This window comes from Zalophus californianus, chromosome 2 (assembly GCF_009762305.2).
Source record: "Zalophus californianus isolate mZalCal1 chromosome 2, mZalCal1.pri.v2, whole genome shotgun sequence".
Taxonomy (NCBI): domain Eukaryota; kingdom Metazoa; phylum Chordata; class Mammalia; order Carnivora; family Otariidae; genus Zalophus; species Zalophus californianus.
This window is the reverse complement of record NC_045596.1, coordinates 37003769-37023396: the sequence shown is the minus strand read 5'-3', so window position 1 is coordinate 37023396 and position 19628 is coordinate 37003769. Positions and strand designations below refer to the sequence as shown.

The window sequence follows — 19628 nt, the reverse complement described above, 5'->3', positions numbered from 1 at the left end:
TGATATATCTATGATGTTCTGAGAATATGAAATTTTAACAACTAGAGACTTCTAATTCTTGGCAAAACCAGAAGAATTAAAAGATCTCAATATGTGCATATTCATTTTAGCAAACCACTTTTATGGAATGAATGCTTGTGAGAGACTGGGTGTGAGTTGACCTGGTTCCAAGGGATCTAGAAACTGAGGTACTATCAGGATGAATCGTCCGGGGATATTTTGCTGCAGCAGCTTGAGGAATGGTTTGCACTGTGACTGGATGATGTTTTTCCACAACAACTGAGCTCATGGGAGGAGAAACTCCCATAATAGCTAAGCTGCTACTAATTCTGTTTTTTGAGGCAAAATCACATCTCCCTGGGATCCGGGCTGTAATTGTTCTTCCAGCTTTCTGTTGTGCAGATGTCACAACTCTGGGCACATACATTTCTTCTGGTGCAGCAGCCGCTGTAGACCCAGCGCCGAGAGTTGCAGAAACAGGAAGGTGAGCAGAGGAAGTGTGATTCTGGTTTTTAAGAGTTTCTTATGGAAAGAGTTTCTTCTTAGGAAAGATCTCTAGTTGACGACAAAAAAAAAAGCGCCTTGTAATTTAATATCATTAGCATCAAGATAACATACCTTGGTAGGAAAAGAGTTTTCTAGAACATGGACTTCCTGATTTTTTTTTTTTTTTTGCTTTTGTCAATCAGAAATGAGTATACAGAGATTAAAGGTATAATTAAAAAGATATCACTTTGCTATTATTGCCATTTTTTGTGCTATACTAAGTATAGTGTAGTAGTACTATAACTCTGAAAGAAAAGTGTATTAAGAAATTATAAAACAGTCAAATGTAGAATTAGAGACTCTATTTCAGACATATGATATGATTTTTCTAGAAATTAAGGCATTTAAAACAGGATACCAAATATATGCATACACACATACACATAAATTGCATATAAACTCAGATTTGGATAAATTTAGCCAAAATTAAATAGGACTAACACATGTTTATTTTTTTATTTTTTTTAAAGATTTTATTTATTTATTTGAGAGAGAGAGAATGAGAGATAGAGAGCATGAGAGGGAAGAGGGTCAGAGGGAGAAGCAGACTCCCCACTGAGCAGGGAGCCCAATGTGGGCCTCGATCCCGGGACACCAGGATCATAACCTGAGCCGAAGGCAGTTGCTTAACCAACTGAGCCACCCAGGCGCCCAACACATATGTTTAAATAAGTATCTTATATCTTAAACTTTTGAGACTGGCTAGGGGCACATTAGGAAGTGATTAAGAGCAGAAAGTACTGGTGAAAAACCATCGTGAGTATTTGGGAAGCAATCTAGAAGGCCCCAAGAACTAGGCAATTGCTAGCTACTACCTCATCTTTGAGGTTACGAGTTCCTTAGTATCCACCAACATTTATTTAACCGAAGACATAAAAATGACCAACAGGAATATGAAAAGATGCTCAGTATCACTAATTCAGGAAAATGCAAGTTAAAACCACAATGTGATATCACCTCACACCAGTTAGTATGGGTTTTATAAAAAACAAAACAAAGGGGGTGCCTGAGCGGCTCAGTTGGTTAAGGGACTGCCTTCGGCTCAGGTCATGATCCTGCAGTCCCGGGATCGAGTCCTGCATTGGGCTCCCTGCTCAACAGGGAGTCTGCTTCTCCCTCTGACCCTCCCCCCTCTCATGCTCTCTCTATCTCATTCGCTCTCTCAAATAAATAAATAAAATCTTTAAAAACAAAACAAAAAAGTATAACAAATGTTAGCAAGGATGTGGAGAAATTGGAATCCCAGGACACTGGTGAGAATGCAAAATGGTGCAGCCACTATGGAAAACAACAACGACATTCCTGAAAAAATTAAAAATAGAACTACCACATGATCTGGAAATCCTATTGAGTATTTATCCAAAGGAATTGAAATCAGGATCTTGAAGACATATTAGCACTCCCACATTCACTGCAGCACTATTCACAATAGCCAGGATGTGGAAACAATCTAAAGGTCCATCAGTGGATGAATGGATAAAGAAAATGTGATTTATACAATAGAATATTACTCAGTCTTCAAAAGGAAGGAAATCTGCAATATGCAACAACATGGATGAACCTTGAGGAGATTATGCTAAGTGAAATAAGCCAGTCACAGGACAAATACTAAGTGATCCCACTTACATGTGGTAGCTAAAATAGTCAAATCAGAGAAGCAGAGGGTGGAATTATGGTTTCCAGGGTCTGGGAGGTAGAGGAAAATAGGAAGTTGCTAATCAATGGGTATAAAGTTTCAGTTATGCAAGATAAATACGTTCTAGAGATTTGTTGTATGAAATTATGCTTAGAGTTATCAATACTGTATTGTACACTTAAAGATCTGTTAAGAGGGTACATCTCATGTTAAGTATGTTTACTACAACAGAATAAAAACAAAAGTAAAGAAAGCAAACCAGGAATGGGGATGACAAGCTTGGAGAATCAGGAAAACATTGGGATGTGGAAATACTCTATATTCAGCGGCACTATCATTATCCAATTACTTACCCTTTGCTTTCCCTGTTTTAATCTTCCAGTCAGAACTTCTACCCAAATGCCAGGTCACAGAAAAATCAAATTGTAGAACTAAGAGTGTCAGAGGTAGTTAGGTAGGTAACACTGCGTTTTTTCTTAGGAGAACCTGCTGTTGCCCTCAAATATTCAGTAGTTTAATTAGCTTTAATTCTTGGTTAGTTGTTGTATATAGCACTCAGACTTCAGAAACAATTTTAAGACAGTCATCATTAATATTACTAATTCATGCATAACCTTTAGAAAAATTTAATATGCTTTCGTGAACATTTTTTTAAGATTTTATTTATTTGACAGAGTGATACAAGTAGACAGAGCGGCAGGCAGAGGGAGAGGGAGAAGCAGGCTTCTCCCTGAGCAAGGAGCCTGATGTGGGGCTCGATCCCAGGACCCTAGGATCATGACCCGAGCCAAAGGCAGACGCTTAACTGACTGAGCCACCCAGGCGCCCCTTCATGAATATCATTTTATCTAAATACTAACCATGGTCAGGCAGAATTATTTCTGATTTACAGATGAGGATGAGGAAGCTTATATAGGCTAAGCCACTTGCCAAAGAAAACATTAGATCTAAAGATATTTTAGCATTAATTTTAAGCACTTTCCACAAATTTAGGTTGTCTTCTTTTAGAGTGCTTCCACATCTCCATTCCCAGTGGACTCCTCTCTTCCTACCAGCAATTCAATGTCTTTCTGCTGCTCACTAGCTGTCAATGATGTCCTTGGCCCCTCTGTTTGAACCCCATGGAGTCCTGCCCTCCAGACTTTCCTCTACTCTTGCTCCATACAGCATTGCTTCTTGTATCCTAACTCATATGGGGTAACTGCTCTCTGCTACCTAAAAGAAAGATGATACAAGAAAGTATTCATGAGTTATAAGAGGATGTGGCCTTATGTATTATCCATTCCAAAGTTCACACTGGTATTTTCAGAATTTTCTATGAGCAGAAAGACTTAACATACAGAAGTAATTTAACTTTTAAAATTATGGTGAATGTTTGGGTAGTAACAGTGCTTCCTAATCCTAGATGAACTTTCAAATTACTAGGAATGCCATTTTTTTACTTATTTATTCCTGACAGTAGAGATCCTAACAATCCTAGGATTTATAAAGTATAAAACTCTAATGATCAGCTTTTTGTTGCTAAGTCATTTGGTTACATAACACACATGAGCAAGAGCCATATTGATTCTAAGGCACTTCTTAGAAGGCTTCTCATTCTAAGTCTGGGTCCATATCATAGCCTGTCATCCCCCAAGAGTCTTATGTTAGTCAGCACCAGCACAGAAAAATGATAGTCCAGATGTTGGGTCAAAGACCCGCCAAGTACAATGAATCCATGTGCATCAATCACAAGTGGAAAGGGAAGAAGTTAGGATGAAAAGAAGTTTGAAGGTATGTGCAGAGGAAGAAAAGAATGAAAATCAGGAAAGACATTTTTTGTAACTTTATAATGTTTTCTCATGGAAGAAAGAAATGGGCTCTGAAGACTATTCCAATGAAAAGGAAGTTTTTAAAAAGATCTGAGTAATGTTTACCTTTCTGGATTAAATTTATATCTTCCTCAAATTATAAAATTTGTGAAATCTTCAAGTGTTGAAGTTGGAGAATGCCTTAGTATGCATACTATCCAATCTCCCATTCAATATAAGAATCTGTAATATCTGTAATTTGTGACCATTCAGAGCCTACTTAAGCCCATGTTTGATTCTATTGGATTTGCCTCCCTAAGATATCTACCGATTCCGTTAGTTCTGACATCTGAAGCTAAAAGAGTAAACCTAATCCCTTTATCATATATCACTATTTGAAATGATTCAAGGCAATTATCAATTTCCCCTTACCAAGTTAAAGTTGATAATTTTCCTTCCACCATTACACTACTTGTAGTTACTGCCCCCATTTGGATATATAAATTTCAGAATATTTATTTGAAAACAAAACAACAAAAACTCCTTTCTCTGAAGTCAGTCATGCTAAATCCTTTAAATTTCCTAATGAAAGAAATCAATAAAGAGCACTTTTGATAACTGTAGTATAATGTTTAATATACAAAGACTTGATTTTATGAATTGAGATTCAACTTCCTCAGTCTGTTCAGTGCTATAACTTTGAGAATTTACTACATTTTGTGAGAGATAAAAAGGACCAAAGAGTCAGAAAATTCTAAATAAACAGTAGTTCACACATTTTAATAACAGATATGTCTTGGAATATTAGGTGCAATATGAAATTGCTAGCAGTGAAGAAATAACTCCAACAGGGGGAGATGGGAGGAAGAAAAGAAAGGTTTTCACTTTCCAACACACACACAAAAAAACAAATTGATTTCTAACTTGACCTTGCCACAGGAAACTTCGCAACTACACAAGAGTTGCCAACTGAAGAACTTCTGCTACTTAAAGTAAAAAGGCAAGTTTTTCTGGTCAGATTTTTGCTACTATGGAAGAAAAAAAAATTACAGTCTCTCTTAGTCATGAAAATGTAAATATAATCAAAGTAGGCAGCCGATGCCCTGAGGAGAGTATATAGCAGTACATTTTTCTCCTATGGCTTATCAAATGTCGACCTTGAATAATCCCTTTGAGTGCAAAGATGGGATGGAACAGGGGAATTTATTTGCCAAAAGGTCCTAGATACCCTCTGGGTTATTCTTTCTTTTTTATCATCAACTTAGCCACTTTAGAGAAGGGCATCAGAGAATTTGCCTTTCTTGCTTGCTGAGCAGCTTGACCGGCTGCCTCCTATAGCTAGTCAAGCTAAAATTTTAGTCTCTGTCTCTCTTGGTCCAAGTTGGCCGGGCTGTACTTTTGTCAGTGCATTCTTGACAATTTAAAAACTCACAAGTGGTTTAAACACTTCAACAGAAATATGAATGGCACAATAGTTTTACAGGTATTTCTTGAAAATGATGAGACCTCCCTGTAACTCCTACTCATCGGTTCTTATTTAGTGCTCAGAATTCTTTATTTTAAAGTAGACATAGTATTCTAGTAAAATACTTACAACAATAAATAAAGTATTATATAAAAACATTCTCTGTTCTATAAAGGTCAATATGGCTATTAGCACCTGAAGAAAATATTAACATAAGAAATAATTGATAAGCTGGATAACACCATTTTAGCCCTATTTTTTTTTTTAAATCGCAATTAGACTTCTATTTTAAACCATGGACATTTTATGGGGCACCTGGGTGGCTCAGTTCGTTAAGCTTCTGCCTTAGACTCAGGTCATGATCCCAGCATCCTGGGATTGATTCCCCCATCGGGCTCCCTGATCAGCGGGGAGCCTGCTTCTCCCTCTGTCTGCCACTAGCCCTGCTTGTGTGTGCGTGTGCTCTCTCTCTGACAAATGAATAAAATAAAATCTTAAAAAAAGAAAACAAAAGAATGGTAGTATAGATAGTTAGGATATTTTTTTTTTTAAGATTTTATTTATTTGACAGAGAGAGGCACAGTTAGAGAGGGTACACAAGCAGGGGCAGAGGGAGAGGGAGAAGCAGGCTTCCCGCTGAGCAGGGAGCCAGACCTGGGGCCCTGGGATCATGACCTGAGCCAAAGGCCGACGCTTAACGTCTGAGCCACCCAGGCGCCCCAATAGATAGGATACTCTAAAGACTCTATGAAGTAACTATTCTAGATCCTCAGTGTTACTAATGGTCTTTTAAATGAGAGACAGATGAACTTCCATCATGTGTAAGCCACCCTTATTTTGGATTGCCTATTCTACTCATTTAATTTCAATTCTAACTGAAAAAAATATTATTCAGCATCAATATTAATATGATATAGGCTTTTTAAAATGTGATTCATAATGAAGCATTTTAGATCATTTGAAATAGCAGTTTATAATTTTAAATTAGAAAAAGGAATTATTATTTTATACTCTAACAGCCATTTCTATTTTTATTTTTTACTTTTTATTTTTTAAGTTTTTATTCAAACTCCAGTTGGTTAACATACAGTGTAATATTAGTTTCTACACCTCATCACAAGTGCCCTCCTGAATCCCCATCACCTATTTCACCCATCCCCCCACCCACCTACAGCCATTTCTATTTTTAATTTGAGTTGATTGCTTCAATTAGCAGATTTCAAAATGTTTGTATTCCTCCAAGTTTAAGGAAACATCTGTCATTATCTGGCACTAATTTCTTACCTGGTATTTTAAAATTTGAATATTAGGGAAGAAACTGAATTTTAATTATTTCAATCCTACTGATTACTGGTTCATCCAACGATTTTTTTTTTTAAAGCTGTTTCTGAAAGTTGAGTTCTCTGGATAATTATAATCATAGAAATATAGAAACATACACTAACAGATTTTATCTAAAAACTTCAGATAGTCTGAATGGTTGATAAAAATGATAAAATCATAGATACCCAAGGGAACAAAAAAAGTCATATACTGCTATATGGGAGGTATACACAGGATCTATGCCTGTATGTTATTTCTGTGACATCTGTAAATTGCTCAGTGAGATTCAACACCAACACTGGAAACCAAAACACTGGTTGTATAGCATAAAGTTCAAGCTTCTTGTTCTTCCATAAAGTAGTGACACCACTTTTTACTTTGTTTATTTTTCCTATTAAAGCTATCCTAAACTGCAGCCAAAATGTAATTCATTGTCCTTGCAAATATTCCCTGTGCTCTATTTCCATATCTTGGCTAATATTTTCCATCTGCATGGAATTCCTGTCAAATCCTTCAAGAAGTTCAGCCAACTCTCCCACTTTGCCCAGGATTCTCTGGGCACTTTTAGGATGCAAAATCCTATATCCCTAGAAAACTCTGTCTCAAGAAAACTAAGATAGCTCATTCTACCTTCAAGAGCAAGCATAATGATTTTCACTCTTCCTCCACTTCATCAACCACTCACTTGAATGCATACTGGAACTTGTCCCTTTTTTTTTTAAGATTTTATTTATTTATTTGAGAGAGAGCACAAGCAGGGGGAGAGTAAAGGGGAGGAGAAGGGGGAGAGGGAGAAGCAGGCTCCCAGCTGAGCAGGGAGCCCGACGTGGGACTCGATCCCAGGACCCTGGAATCATGACCTGAGCCAAAGGCAGATGCTTAACTGACTGAGCTGCCCAGGTGCCCCTAGAATTTGTCACTTTTCAAACTGCTTCACCACTGAATGCTTAAAATCAATTATATCTATCTCTGTTTTAAAAAGTACCATAACTTTTACAGTTCCTTACACTAAAAAAAAAAAAAAATCTCCTATCAATCCCCTCCTTCCTTATAGCCAGTATTTTCTGTACTCCACACAAATCAACAGTCTGATTTCTCTAACCTGGTCTCTGTCCTAGGAGACCCACTGATGTACTGTCTCAACCAGTATCCCTTGCAACTCTGGTTTTTGAATGGATTCAGCCAATGAGATGAGATATCAGAGGGTGGGAGGAGAGTGAGGTTGGAGACTTTTTTTCTCGCGTTTCCTTGTACTACCAAAGACCACATTTCCTTTTCAGGCGCCTCCTCTAATATCAAAATTCTCATTATCTTCTTTCTCTCAGCCTCTCCCTCTCCCTCTTTGTTCTCCTCCTATCTTCATTCTCTTTCTCCTGTAGCCATTCAGGCCTAGGGCAGGTAAGAGCTCCCGGCTCTTGATAGTCCTTGTGATCTTTATCATGCTTATTTTTTTTAAGAGTTTATTTATTTATTTGAGAGAGAGAGAGAGAGAATGAGAGAGAGAGAAAGCACATGAGATGGGGGGAGGGTCAGAGGAAGAAGCAGACTCCCTGCCGATCAGGGAGCCTGATGCGCGACTCGATCCAGGGACTCCAGGATCATGACCTGAGCCGAAGGCAGTCGCTTAACCAACTGAGCCACCCAGGCGCCCCTATCATGCTTTTTTGATTGCCCAAATATTAGTATATAAACTCTCACCTCTTTTAAGAATACCATTTATTTTCTACTAGCATCTGGTGGATACATCCACTTTATCCAAATCTATAAATCCTGTTAGCTGTACTTCCTTCAAATCCAATTAAATTTGAGAATCCATTATTTCAATCTCTATCTCGCCAACATCCTTAACCATCTCACCTCCTAGTCCTTCCAGTTGTGCCCATTCAGCAATTTCTCTAAACTTACATCAAACCAATCATATTTTTCCTCTTTTATTGTTATCCTAGTGGTAACACAGCGGGTGAAAATCACACCTTCAAGCAGATTAGTAACTCTTCAAGTAAGGAGGTGAGTTAACTCTTCAAATAAAGAGGAGTCACTGGGCTGAAGTCCCGAAGAGACCAGAGGAATAGGCAGGATAGCTTCTTCCCCTCCCCCCATTTTTCCAGCATAAAACCCAAGCCAACAAACAAAATCATGCATAGGGAACCATCCTAAAGCATACTTACTAAAACCATGAGCAATATCATGGATGGCTTAGCAGAAAAAACAACTCAATATTAAGCCACTAAATATCAAGCTTAGTTGCTTAAATATCACTTACCTGTGGTCAGTGGTATCCTAGAGAATGAAGCATTGCTGATCATTTAGGTAGGATTTGATGGTGAAAAAGAATAAGGTGGTAGGAAGAGAAAGGAAAAAGAGAGCATGGGTGAATTAGTCACAATCTGACATCAATTTCTAATCCTAGATCATATTTGTATTCTTAAAATAATTGATAAATCAGAAAAGACAGAAGGAAAAGCAGATACTCCTGGAGGACACTAAATTTAACATATTCCAAGAAGAGCTTGAAAAAGCTATTATTTTCCAAGAAGGAGCAAGAGAAAAACTACTTGCTTTCAAATCAGAATAGTCAAACCATGAGCAGTTTCCATGCTCACTAGAAAGCAAAGGTGGGTAGTTGTGAGGCTATGTATGGTGGAGAGTGGGAAGGGCAACTTCACTGGCTAGTTAAATTCTTTGTTGTGATTATATAGGTAATCTTCAGGTTTAGGAGAAAACAGAAGAGCAAGTATGATAATTTCTTTGCGATTTTTATTTGTTGGATTCTTCTTCAAGGAAAATAGAGAAATTATATTGACATATTCAGGGTTCAGTAACAAATATATTTCCCCCTTCAAAAAACACCTAACAAGAGGAATGTATCACATTCCTAATATTTATTATTTTATATAACTAAGAAAATTTAAGGCATTGAATAATTAGATCTGCAGTCTTCTTATAGGGACTTAAAAGTAACTGAAGCTTTAAGAGATGAATCTCCATTTCCATAATTAAGCAAAGAAGTTTTGTATCTGATAGACAGGTGTTGGAGACTAGAGATGTGAGCGAAGGGGAAATTGCAATTAGCTGAAAGAGCCCCTGCCAGAGAATAGATAATGTACATTTAGATGACGCCTTGAGACCCATCTTCAACCCTTTCATTTCTCTCTTAAGAGTGAGAACAAAGTGGGGCACCTGAGTGACTCAACTGGTTAAGCATCAGACTCTTGATTTCAGCTCAGGTCATGATCTCAGAGTCATGAGACTGAGCTCCACATGGGGCTCCATACTCAGCAGGGAGTCTGCTTGAGACTCTCTCTCTACCCCTCCACCTGCTCTCTCTCTCACTCTCTCTCTATAAATAAATATATATTAAAAAAATAAAAAAGAATAAGAACAAAGCACAACACACAGGGGCCCTATGCAACCACGTCACATCCCATATCTACCAGCTGCATATGTCTGAAGGAGAAGCTTCCCATAGTGAGAGATACCTCCCTTGAAGCCAAAAATGGGAGGTTCAAGGATGGATTAGTACTATCCTTTTCCATTTCTTAAAAAATAGGCCCCTTTATTTTTCTGCTGTATGATTTTAAGTTTGCTTAATTTAGTGGAAATCATCAGGTGTGTTAGGTGAAATAAACTGTTAGAAGTAAGCCAGTCCAGGAGTCATTTTGCAACAGTTTATATATACATTTCTTCCCTCTGGAAATCTCTCCCCTAGAGGTAAATTATTTTTTATCCAGATTTTTCTAATAGTACACACACACACACACACACACACACACACACACACACACGCACGCACGCAGAAAATGCCCAATAACTATTATTTCATAGGCATGTGTCTGAAAAAGAAGGAAATAACATACAATTTTTTCTGGCAAGGCAGTGAGGAAGTTGGTTCCTGGTGCAACCAGGAGTAGATATCACGGGCTGCCATTTTTTAGGGCACCAAACCCTCTGTAGGTTGAACCGTTTGTTGTGACATTCAGAAAAGAGCTGGGGCTTGACATTTTTCTTGCAGAGATCATTTTTATATGCTGTCTTTTGCAGGCTGGTTTTCCAGAAGCAGACAGGGAGTTTGGCATGCAAGATGACTATGAGAGCACATGGAAAGGGAAGGAAGCAAGATGAGGCACAGCAAGCCACTGAACAGCATTGCAGTCCTAGTAAAGTTTTGGCTAACCCCAAACTGAGCTCTAGAGTACATATGGCCCACTCCTTGGTGGACCAAAATGGCAAGGCCTGTATACCCCACCGTGATTAGTCATTTGATGTGGACAACCCCAGGAAGGCTATCCCTTCAGTGAGGCAGCTCTCCACAGCTGAGGCAAACACTGAAGGACACAAACACAGTTGGAGGCTCTCTGCAGACAGCTGGAACAAGTCCTGCCTTGAGGGAGATCTGGCCAGTGCATTTCCATTTAACCACTGTCCCTTCCATTTATTAAGTGCAGTTGTTGTTCAGTAGGAATTAGAATTCAGTGGGAGACACTTCCAGCTATTTTTTACCATCAAGTTCAGAATCATTTAATTTATCTGGTTTGGCCCCAAATGAAAAAGAAGGACATCTAATCTCAGAGTCAATGGGCTGTTTAAATTTCAGTGTTATTCCCCTTATAATTTGGGTACATAAATTAATTAAGATACTATTAAATTCCAATCAAATGGGGCTTTTAAGCATATCTATGACATTTGGAAACACATTGAATTTTACTATATAGCTTTTCTGAACCAACTTGTGGTTTCATATGGTTTCACTGAATCTACTCCTGACTTTGAAACCTAGATTTGATTTATCAGGCCTGTCAAGTCCAAGATATATCTCTCTTTTTAAAAATGGTTCTGTCTTGAATGATGTGTGGAGCAGATTAACTGGGTAATGTCATCAGCTGTAGCCACTGCTGATGCTAACTCTGCAGAATCCTGTATACTGACGGTTAGGCGGATTTAGTTTATCCACTTCAAAATGTTGGTAGAACATAAAAGAGCCTGTGCTTACTGTAATTGCAATTACTCAGTAATTGTGAAACCAACAGTGGACTGTAAGGTCATCCACTGAAAGGAGCCAGAGGGCTTGGATAACATCTTTTCATGGCCTTTTTATCAGAATGTATTTTGATCAAGTGGCTTCAACATAAATGGGTTTGTGTGTGAGTTTGACAAGATGGCTAAGTCTCCTCCCTTATTAAATTTTTATACTGGTCAAAAATATTAGATCTTTTGGTCATTGTCTCCATCTTTTTTTATTCAGAACACTCTACTATGAAACTTACCCATCTGAGTGGGAATTATTTCCTACTTTTCCAAACATGTCAGTACACAGCAATACTGTGCCAGTTGTGATTTTGTGCATTTTATGTTTTTTTTTTTTTAATTTTGGCAAGTCAACTCTAATTATCCCTGCCTGATTGGATTTTGAAATATTGACATTGTTATAACCCAGGATCTAATTTATACACTATTGATTAGAGTATGACTATTCTTGGGATTTCTCCAACATCTCTATTATCTCCATAACGATGTGATGCTTTATTTCAAAAATGACTATTTATATAATTCATTCTCTAAGATATCTGGCCCAATTCAGTCTTTGCATTTTGGATATAAAATTATAAAATGCTTGAGGGCATTAGAAGGCTGGTAGATGGCACCATTTTCTAAACAAATCTAAGACGTCATTGATTGTACCATGTACTAATTTCAGAGATTTTACTATGTGAAAACTGATGAAATGTAGTATTATGATACACTTTGCCCCCTGAGAATCACCTTTTCCTCAAAAGGTTTTAATTAATGAAATTCTTACAAAGACTTTTATGTGCATAATCTTTAGTTTATTGCTCTATATAGCAAACTCTTACAAGGATAGAGCAAAATAAGAGTAGCCCTGTGATGACAAATGTATGAGCAGATAGATATACTATGACTAGTAATGAGAGCAATAAAAACTTCAGTAAAATGTAGAGTCAGCTGACCTAGAGTAACAATGGTTATTAGAACATAGTTATAGAAGTTCACATTATAGGGAATGCTAAGCAAACTTTGGGGTCATCAGTCAAATATGAAGTGACTATATTGATTCTGGTGACAAAAACAGAGTACAGCTAGACAAAATATAGGACTGAACATTTAAACATCCAAAGGTTTCAGGAAAGGCGTACTGATCTTTTAGTACTAAGGAGAGCTCCAAATAAGTTATTGCTTTCATAAAAAAATACTAACTCACCCTCTAAAAACAGAAGGGAGGAGAGAGAGAAAGAGAGAGAGAGACTCTTTATATTGGGTATTTACAAAGCAACATTACAAACCCGTGTTATTTGTAAAGATGTAAAACTGCTTTCAGTAAAACAGCCTCTTAGGAAATAGAAATGTCCCCTCTTCTTCCACCTTGGAGTATTTGGTATAAATGTCTAGTAAGAAATCCACTTGTCTATTCAGGACTTCTTTCATGAAAGTCAAGGTTCTCAGAGATTTCATTGAACTGGACTCTGGGAAAGGAATAGTTTTGGCTTCTTAGAATGAGGCCTTATCTCTCCAGTACCAGAGCCCTCATAACAAGTGAGTAAGTTATCCTCTGGGATAAGGCCATATGCCAGTGGTTAAGGCTTATTATTGAGTTAGTCAATAGTTTAGAACCATGAATAAATGTATAAGAAAAGAAAATTTATCATATACCAGGAGTGGCACCAAGAGTCAGAGAAATAGCTCTGTATTCAACTATTGGGGGCCATTTAAGCAATGACTATAGGCAAAAATGATTTGACCTCATGACAATCTAAGGAAAGCCCAGAATTCTGCAATAACAAAGTAGATAATTTATCAGAGTCAGTGATATTTACCTATTTCTATCTAATGAAAAGGAAATGTTTAAGGTAAATTTCATAAAGTATATTCTTTTACTTTAAATAAAATGGAAAAAGAAAAATATAAAAATATCAACATAATAATTGGGAAACAAAGAGGCCACAGTTTAGGATAGATACATAGTTAAATCATCTGTCATGAACAATTGAAATCTTTTTTATTGTTCTTTGATAATGACATGTGCCTCAAAATCATTCTGCAAAGCCCTGAAGAGAAGTTACAAGAGAGCAAAATCATGAAAGCTGTTTGCATAGTAAATGAAATGAGAAACAATCACCTGGGACAACTCCCCTTTGTGACCTCTACAGGACTAGTTTCAGTGTCTGCAGTAGCCATCTTGGCTCCTGCTTTAACACTAACTTCTAGAAGTGTCATGCCACAGAGTTGAGTGAAGACGTACAAAGAAAATAGTCTTTAAAAAGAGGAACTAAAAAGGAAAATATAAATGGCACTTTTTAAAAGCTATCCCTTCTCACAGAACCCCCCTTCTGTTTGATTTGTTTTCCAATATTCCCATATAGATAGAAAAAGTGAGTTATATTTTTTATTATATTACTGTTTCCATCAATGCCTGCTGTATAATATTTACTGCTTTGATATTGTTATTTTATCTCTGAACATACGAAGGAGTAAATAAAATATGGCAATACATTATTTTAAAGCCAGCACTTAAAGGGCTATAAATGGAGCACATTCCTTGTGGCAAAGGGGAAAGAATTGCCATAAGACAGTTTACATTTCCTTTGCTTGTTTTCTGTCCTACTTATGTCTGAAAAATCTTTGTAAAATAAGTTAAAATAGTTACTCATAGGCTTTTTATGATAAACCATCTTCATTATTTAATATTTTCTCTTGGTGCTAAATTGATGCCAGGTTTGACAAGTTGATGCATCTTCCAAAGTTCTTGAAATATAATTAGATCCAGTAGGCTTTAAATCTTCCTATGACAGGGATTCTATTTAATCTAAGCCAATATTTAAAACAATATATCCTTCTCTCTATTGGAGTTTATCAATATAGAATGAACACAGAAGTTTATGGGAGAGGAAATACTGGCCAATCATAATGATGATGACAACAGCATTATTATTAAAAAACAGTACAGCAACTTTGTTTAAATTCAGCTATTTTCTGAATAAGGTTATTATATTTTAGATATTCTGAATCATTTGATATGTTGTTTCTCCCTTCCTATTCCTGAACCTATTTCCATTAAATTTAAAGAAGCCTGTATACCAGCTACCTATGCTAACCCCTCTAAATCATATTCATAAATATAGGCAAACAACTAAGGATCACTAGAGATGATTTGGGGACCTCTTTATGCTAAAAAAGAAATCCCAACACACAAACACAATTACACACTCAAAACCAAAAGAGATCATTTGGAGGTTAAAACCAAACTTTAAAAAAAAAAAAACGAGTAAATTACTTATCTCAAACCTTAGCTTGTTGGCATGGTAACCAGGACTCTGTCTCTTCAGCTCCTAACCGATGGCGATATGCATACATTCATCTCTATCACATTAGCCAGCCTGGTGCTCAGACAAGCAATTGACTGCTGGGAGCTCTACTGCCTGGAACATGTCATCTAGCCAAGTAACAAGACAATTGCAGAGTAGGGGAAGTGATTCCTTTACTACTCTCAGTGAGATGTGTGATAGGGAGCTTGTCTCCAAAGTACTGTTTGTAGATGTGAAACCCACATTTATTGATGGAAGTTTGTACTGACACTTACTACTGGCTCTTCCATTCTGAGCAGCACATCACTGGCAAAGAAAATTCTGCCAATAACTATGCTCAAGAGCACTGGGCCATTGGCAGAAAAATTACTGACTTATCCTGGGACAGGATTCACAAATTGGCCAATGAGTTCATAGGTCTTTAAAAAATCTTGGTTTTTCACATCTTTGTTGGGGGAACAGATTCTGGGTTTAACTCTTGGCTTATGGAAAGTCTCGTTGAATAAAGTAAGAAGTCCAAGGTCACATTTCCCATTTTCCCAGGTCCCACAGCTGTAACTAAATTTCATGTCCCTATGATTCCATCCTCACCACACATGCCACCCTGCGTATGCATGGATGTGTACATATCCTCAGTACTGAGTGCCCAACTTATGATTACTTCACACCCTTATTAGATAGTACTCCATAACCACCTCTCTCAAATTTGAAAATGACTTGAATGTAGATCTTTCAGAATTCCAGACCAATATTGAATGCTATGCTTGCATCCCATTTCCTCTAGCCACATAAGCCCCAGTCATCTCAGCTTAAAAAACTCATGATTAATAGCTTCCTATGGCAGAGATTTACAGAGTAACAGTGAACCAAATGGTATAATATTACCCTCACCATGGTAAGTACATGAATAAGGAGATGAAATGTAACTCTTGCCATGATGAGTACCATGGTATTGTGGTTCCCAAAAATGTTTATTCTGCCCTTTCCACCATCAAAAAAGTATATCATCCAGTGGGTAGATTGATACACCACTGGCTTCCAGACCATACTGTGATTCCTGGAGGAGACTTGGCCAAGGTACAGCCAATGATGAGGCCTAGACCCACTTGGATCATAGGTTTGCCCCAGTGTATTCCAATCATGCCTTCAAATATGAGTAATGAGTTGGAAGAGAGAGAGTGTCCTGGGCATTTAAGAACATTACTACCCCAGAGAAAGATAATAAGGAATGTGCCATATGTACCCTTTCCCTTTCTTTGTGTCCTACAGAATATCACACCTATGGAGCTTTAGCTTCCATACTGAGAGACAATACAGCTATTTAGTTAGATTGTCTTCATCTGCGATCAGGTCTGATTTTTCAATGTGTACCTGAAAAACTTTTACATCACATCTCTGAAACTTAAAATTTTGTAAGAAACATAATTAGCAATCTTGATGCTGTTCAAGTAGATATTAAAACAATAAAACTAGAGGAAGCCTAATAAAAAAAGGGGGAAGAAAATAGATTTTTTATATATTACAAATATGATAGAAAATTTAAAATTTCAATAGAGGTTAAAAAATAATAAGGTAAACATAAATGAAGCAAAATTACTGTTCTCTAAGACAGAGCTGAGGAAATCACTCAGAAAACCTAAACTAGGGTGTATTAAATGCTATAATGCAAGGACAAGGATTTTTGCCTACTTCCTATTGTATTCACAGAGCTTAGAGCTCAGTATTTACTTATTCAGTAAACATTTATTAGTATATTAATTAATTAATACTTATAAAGCAAAAAGACCAAAATAATGTAAATTATTAAAGAAGACAGGGAGAATCAATATAGGAATGACAATGTCTGTCTAAGAAGTATTCTAGAAATGAAGAAATGAGGATATAAAATGGGAAGAGGAGAAATTTTTTAAAAATTTTTCTGAGCTGAAGGAAAATATAATCTCCAGAGTGAAAGAGCATATTTTGTTCTAAATATATGAATAAAGGGGCACCTGGCTGGCTCAGTTGGTAGAACATGTAGCCGTTGATCTTAGGGTTGTGAATTCGAGCCCCACATTGCATGTAGAGCCTAATTAAATATATATATATACTTATTTATTTATATATTTATATATGTAAATATAATACATAAATATAATATGTAAATATTTTAAATATTAAATTTATATTTTATATAAAATATTAAAACAAATATATAAAAATAAATATATATATAAAAATGAAGAATTCATCACAACAGATGCATATTCTAGCAGAATTTCAACCTCAAAATAAAACTGTGCTTAAAATCTTTAGAAAGTACATCTACATTACCTACAAAGGAAGAAGAATCTATCAGTCTTCTCAGCCAAAGAGAAGCCTAAGAGGCAATGGAACAATGAGTTTGGAATTTCTCACGGAAAATTAGTTTGAACCTGGAATTCAATATCCAGTCAAAATAACAATCAAGTTTGAGGAGAAGTTAAAAACATTTTCAGATCTTCAAGATTAAGAATGATTACATGCTTGCAGGCATCCTTCAAAAAACGTGAATTTGTATTCCTGAAAAGTGAAAAAAAAAAATCAAGAAAGAGAAGCACATTTGGATTCATTATAATTTTGCAATGGAGTTTCTGTGCAATTGGTTCAAATAAAAACAGGAAGTCATGGGGCGCCTGGGTGGCTCAGTTGGTTAAGCGACTGCCTTTGGCTCAGGTCATGATCCTCGAGTTCCAGGATCAAGTCCCGCATCGGGCTCCCTGCTCAGCAGGGAGTCTCTTCCCATTTTATATCCTCTCATGTGCTCTCTCTCTCTCTCTCATTCTCTCTCTCAAATAAATAAATAAATAAAATCTTTAAAAAAAAACAGGAAGTCAGAAGGTTCTATAAAAAATTTCCTTAAGGAAAAGACGGATCTCATTCAATGATCTGTATAATTAAGATCTTGAAAGATTTTACCAATATGACTAAACTTATGGGGTGTTTTGCTGCCAGTAATAATAAAAAAATGGAATTAGAAACTCTTTGGAGAACCATAAGTTGTATAAGAAACCCCGAGACCACATCTTGAACACACTAAAATATGATTTTGAGCATTAAAACCTTGGAATGTTCTCTTTCTTTTGGCACTATTTTAATTATGTAGGATTACATTCCCTTTCCAATGGATCCACAACAGTACTTAGATTGAAATGATATTTATATTTTTAATAATATAATAAATAATTTAAATAATATTTATGCACAACATTAACCATATTTACATAATGTTAATATTTTATGAGGTTGCTTTGTTTTCAATTTTTAAAGTCAATCTACAGTGAAAACACAGGCAGTAACATTAAACTTGAAAAAATGAAACAAAATATAATTTGGCAAATCAAACAATGATATGGCTGGGGCACCTGGGTGGTTTAGTTGGTCAAATGTCTGCCTTCAGCTCAGGTCATGGTCCCAGGGTCCTGGGATCAAGTCCCACATCAGGCTCCCTGCTCCGTGGGAAGTCTGCTTCTCCCTCTGCCTCTGCCTGCCATTTCCTTGCCTGTGCATGTGCTTTCTCTCTCTCCTCTCTCTCTCTCTCAAATAAAAAAAAAAATGATACAGCAGACAGAATTTAGAAAACACAAATGGGCAAGGAGAATTAAGAAAAATGTAAGTATACTACTTTCTTTATCATATGTAATGTGAGGTCAATGAGTAGTCATAAATTATATGATTCAAGAAATATTTGTTGAAGAATATTACTTGAAGTCATAAATATAATACTAGAAGAACTATAAATAATATGAATAATTTGGTACTAGAAAGAGGAAAGGTAAAAATTAAAACGATGATGCAAACTGAGTAGATACAGTCTGAAGTTGATAAATCAAGAAATAGAAATAAAAACATAATTTAGAGAAGCAATGATAACCACCCATGAACTGAAAACATTCTTTAAAGTGCTTACAACTGCAGACGGCAGCTAGAAGTTAAGACAGAGGAAGGAAGATACTTTCATTTTAAAATTTCCTTTCAAAATTTCCAGAGGAAGGAAGAAACTTTCATTTTAAAATTTCCTTTCAAACTTTCATTTTAAAATTTAAAATCTTAACACACACACACACAAATATATACATTTGTGTGTGTGTGTGTGTGTGTGTGTGTGTGTGTGTTATATACATATATATGTATGGGGGGAGGGAGAGTTTCCTCTTATTGTTTCTTTTCTACAAGAAAACATGGTTTCTTTTAATCTTCACACCCACATCACCAACCCGTTCTTCTCTTTTAACCAGATTAATTAAGAATAGAAATTCTTCTTGGTTATTATAAGTATTACCTGTATATTTTACAGCATTCTCAAAGTTTCATTGCACATTCTCTCAGTTAATCTACACAGTAAGTTATTATCCCCGTTCTATAATTGCTGAAACTTTGTTTCAAATCAGTTAAATAAGTTCCTCAAATTACCCAATTTTTCAAAAACTGTGTGTGTCAGAAACTGTGATAGGCACAGGGAATCCGATGGATTGAGTGGAATGGACAATGTTAATAACAACAAATAAATATACAATTAAAAAGGAGATAGG

At 36.4% G+C, this 19628-nt stretch overlaps 1 long non-coding RNA gene across 1 annotated transcript in view; it reads right to left on the bottom strand.

Moving 5' to 3' along the window:
* Window positions 1-432: 432 nt before the first annotated feature.
* LOC113925769 overlaps window positions 433-19628 on the bottom strand; it is a 55783-nt gene continuing 36587 nt past the window's right edge. Inside the window, exon 3 of the long non-coding RNA XR_003521051.1 lies at window positions 433-555. This is a non-coding gene — a long non-coding RNA (uncharacterized LOC113925769). The remainder of the gene's footprint in view (window positions 556-19628) is intronic.